Source organism: Mus caroli, chromosome 5 (assembly GCF_900094665.2).
Source record: "Mus caroli chromosome 5, CAROLI_EIJ_v1.1, whole genome shotgun sequence".
NCBI lineage: Eukaryota > Metazoa > Chordata > Mammalia > Rodentia > Muridae > Mus > Mus caroli.
Window position 1 is genome coordinate 22,927,141 of NC_034574.1, and position 4,529 is coordinate 22,931,669.

The window sequence follows — 4,529 nt, forward strand, 5'->3', positions numbered from 1 at the left end:
ACAAAACAAAACAAAAGTCATGGTCATTAAAAGACAAGGAAAGAAAATGCAGTCAAAACCTCAGGCTTAAGATTTGGAAGAGAGAGTTTTCTTCCTCTGAGACCTCTGTGGTTGCACACTGAGGCCATAAAGGAAGCCTTGGCCTGGGATCTCCTGGGGTTCCCACGCCCTGTACTACCACCAAACCCACAGCTCTTTTATGTGTTCTACAGCCCTTTATCAGACTTTAAAGATAGCCTTTTGCCTGCAGAGAAAAGGAATTCTTTTGCAGTACTGTTTCACAGCTCTGCTCTTTGCTCCAAGAAGATCAATAAGCTAAGGGGTGTTTAGGGAAACAACCCCTGCTCATTGTATCAGAGGGGGGCTTCAGAAAGCAGTGGAAGAGCAAAGCTGCTCTACACACCCTTTCACATCCAAACACAAGTACATATTCATTTACTTCATGTCCGAGTTTGTTTCTGATTGCTGTAGAAAGCATGGAACAAGAACAACTTAGGGAAGGAAAGGGTTATTTGCATACAGGTCCCAGTCATAGTACATTACTGAGGGAAGTTAGGGAAGGAGGCAGAAGAAGCTGATGCCTTGGAGGAATGCTGCTCACTGGCTTGTTCCCCATGACTTACTCAGCCTGCCTTCTTATAGAACTCAGGACCACTAGACCAAGGGCAGCACCACCCACAGTAAACTTTGCCCTTTCCCATTAATCATTAATCAAGAAAATTGGAGGCCTTTTTCTCATTTGAGGTTCCCTCTTCTCAGACGACTCCAACTTTTATCATAAAACTAACCAGGATAGCTCAGGTTCCTGAAATGAAGTGATGTTTTGTTTCTTCACAACGTTCCCCTTCTCCAGGAGGTGGGGCACATTCTTTGTGCTGAACAAAGCAGATGACAACACAGTTGTCCTTGACTGCCATCCTGTCTTGTCCAGGCCACCGTGTCCCTTCAGTTTCATTCTCCACCCCACATGAGCAGTAAGTACCACATGCAGCATTAAGGTCCATGTAGAATCAAACGGGAGGAGGGGTGGAGGCAGAGGCTTTGGGTAGAGTGTCTTTGCTGGGCCTCAGTGCCCTGCTTGGGCTAGCTGGGGGGCGGGGGGGGGCGAGTGGAGGGACCAGCACCAGTTGGGAATAGCTCCTCCTGTCCTAAAAAATCAAAAACACAGCGAGGTCAACAATGAGTGCCAATCTTCTGCTGAGTCCATGGTTCTGAAGCTCACTGCAATATGTATGTGTGTATGTATGTATATATGTGTGTATGTATGTATATGTGTATGTATATATGTATATACATGTGTATGTATATATGTATGTGTGTATGTATATATGTATGTGTGTATATATGTATGTGTATGTATATGTGTATGTATATGTGTATGTATATGTATATATGTATGCTTGTAATAGAATTGCAGAAACTCTTGCCATCCATTCCCTGCCCTCCATAAGAGTCCAACCAAATAAACCAAAGTATGATTTACTGAAGCCCAATTAGGGCCAATTTCTTCACTGGGCTAGCTTACAAAACATGGGTAAGGGGTTACATACAGGAACACAGATAATTCATAGAAGCTGCACCACCCGGAAGTCTCACCAGCATTTAAGACAACTTCCCCATAGCTACATAGAAAGCACTCACCCCACTTCCAGTCTCTGTGTACTCTGGCAGCTCCTGGGACAAAAAAGCCACATGCAATTAGGGCAGAATTGTATGTAAATGGCAGAGAGGCACAGCTGCAATCTCAGTCAAGGGTCCAGGGGGCTTCCCCACCTCCTGTGAGAGAGAGATTGTCAGCAGTAAGTAAGCCCAATCTGGAGGGTCTTGCACAAGTCATTAAGCTGTCCTGCTGACAACGATGGCTGTTAGGGTCAGAGAATGTCTTGTACTGAGCTGTTTTCTGTGAACGAAAGTTTCTGGAAAAAACTGCATCTCACACTGAATCTTCTCTACAAAACTAACTGATTCAAACTTCAATGCTGTGGAGAAGCTGAGATGTTGCAGGGTGAGAGCCTGATTACAGTTTATCCTGGGCTATCCTTACCCCCTATGTGTCTGACCTGACACCATTGGGATGAAAGTAAAAGCTTTCAGGAGACCACTGGCTTCCATAAACCAAAGACCAAGCAAGCTTCTAGTATTGTATGAGGCCGCAGTGGAGCCTTCTCTGCTTGCTTTAATCTGCCCACCTGGTGCATGCCATTCTGTCACTATAAGAACGTCATGAAGCAGTTACCATGCTGGAACATGGGATTTGAGGTAACCTGAATCTGTTCCCAGGTCATGGTCACTTATAGTTTGCTCCAGAATAAAGGACCTCTTTGTGTTTGAGGTGAGGTGCTGTTTTGGCATTAACATTTCCCTTTATCCATGCATTTGATGGATTGAGAACTTCTACTGAGAACAGTCGTCTTAGATTCACCATCCAATTGGGAAAGCAGATGTAGACAGGTGTCCTTTCTCCATTGCAAATCATGGGCTGATTGAGTGGATTTTTTCCCTGCTCTGACAAGTCAGCCCTTGGGCCTTTCTTGTATAAAATCATTGGAAAATACTTTTCTCACGCAGAGAGAGAGAAAAAAAATACGCACCTCTTACCAGAACTGAAAAGGGGCTGAGAGCTAGTCTCCGGCAGAAAATAACAAGCCTCCTCTAGCTTTTTTCCCACTTTGTTCAATCCAAGCAAAATCTCCCTGTACAAATCAAAGAGGAAACACAGGATGGGTAAGGCTTTGCATTTCAAAGTAGTTTTAAACAGGGCGTGCATTTGAAAAATGCGAGTTAGGGAAATCCTGTCAGCTGGGCTCTCTTAAACAAAGAAAAAAGCTGAGGATTTAAACAAGAAATACAAAACACTCTAAAAAAAAACACTTTGCTAAGACCATTAATCAAGGTTGTTGTTCTTCTTCTTAAAACCACATTTATTTATTTATTTATTTATTTACTTACTTACTATGGGGTTGAGGCACATACCCACCACGGTAAGCATTTGGAGGTCAGACCTCTTATGGGACTTGGTTCTCTACCTCAGCTATATGGGTGCTAGGGCTTGGCAGACAACAAGCATCTTAACCTGATGAGTCACTTTTTAGGCTCCTCGGTTAAGCTTTCATTTTAAATTATTCACCTGGTAAGATTGGGTTTTGAAAATCTCGTATTGGGAGACTGGTGAGAAAGTTCCGCTCGTAGCCGCCCAAGCCTGGAAACTTGAGTGTGACTTCTGAAAGGTGTCTTTAGGAGAATTTATTAAATGGTGAATCCAAAAAGCAGGTATAATTTATGTTTTAAAAATATAGAACAGGCGGGGTATGGTGGCACATCTGTAATCACAGTACTCGGGAGGCTGAGGCACGTGGGTCAAAAAATGAAGGACTACTCAAGCTACAAAACAAGACTTGTCAGAAACAAGGTAGTCATAGTGAAACAGGCTCATCTCCAAACACAACTTCATTTCCACCCATATTCCAAAACTGGTTCCAGCTCCAGAGCGTTTTGCATGCAGTGCCAACGATGACCAGCAGGTGGCGCCATGAGGGCTCAAGCAGGCCGGCAACTAGAAGCGAAAGCCAGGTAAGGTGGTCAGCTCCTACCTCCATATTTACAGCACAGATACCTGCAAAAGGCAAACTGTGTTCTCCTGATTTCTTTCTGTTTAAACATATTTGACATTCCATCTTTTATTAACATGTTCATATCTGAGACAATTCTCTGTACACTGCCACACTGCCTCAGCACAGGGTATCAATCACAGACCCCATAAAAACATTATATATGTCTTAATTGTCTTGAAAACTTGGCAGAGTAATTGAAGGATCCAAAGGTCAAAAAAAAAATCTACTTTGTCTTTCTTACTTTTTAGAAAACAGAAACCCAACAACACAAAGATTGATAGGAATACATTTCCTCGTCTCTTCCGCATGTTGTATTATGCAGTAGAGATGTCAAGCTGACAGGATTCTGTTATATCTTCTGTCTGACGAAGAACATGCCTTAGCACGCCTATTAATTGAGATGCTAACTTATAAAGAAAAAGGCTGACTGGAGAAACCATGAAAGAGTCAGCGCTGAGGAAAGCATTTCTTCTGACTGGTAAGAGCCAATCCCAAGACAACACATCACATTGGAACAATCATCTACAGTTTGCACAAAGACCCATGTGAGAGACCAATGGGTCGCCCTTTCTAGAGGAGAGCGAGGCAGGGTCCTAGAGCATTGCTGTCCATAGCACTGGGCTCATTACACCTTCTTAGACTCCACATAGGAACAAGTCCCAAGTCTACACATAGGGGCAGTTGTTCACCTTGGAAGCAGTATGTAGCCCAGGTTGGCCAAACTCCCTTCCTCTGCCTCCTAAGTGCTGGGATTACATGTGTGATCCAGCAAGCCCAGTCAGCCCAGCTAGCCTAGCTGTGAAATATTTCTTCTAAGACAGGGTCTTACATGTGTGTGCTCTCTCTCCTCTCTCTCTCTCTCTCTCTCTCTTCCTCTCTCTCTCTCTCCCTTCCTCTCTCTCTTTCTCTCTCTCTCTC

General features: G+C 43.7%; 1 long non-coding RNA gene across 1 annotated transcript; it reads left to right on the plus strand.

Moving 5' to 3' along the window:
- The first annotated feature begins 783 nt into the window (after positions 1-783).
- LOC115031091 lies at positions 784-4,084 on the plus strand. The gene is made up of 3 exons (XR_003836672.1): positions 784-974; positions 3,481-3,570; positions 3,860-4,084. It is a non-coding gene; the product is annotated as an uncharacterized LOC115031091 (long non-coding RNA).
- The last annotated feature ends 445 nt before the right edge of the window (positions 4,085-4,529 follow it).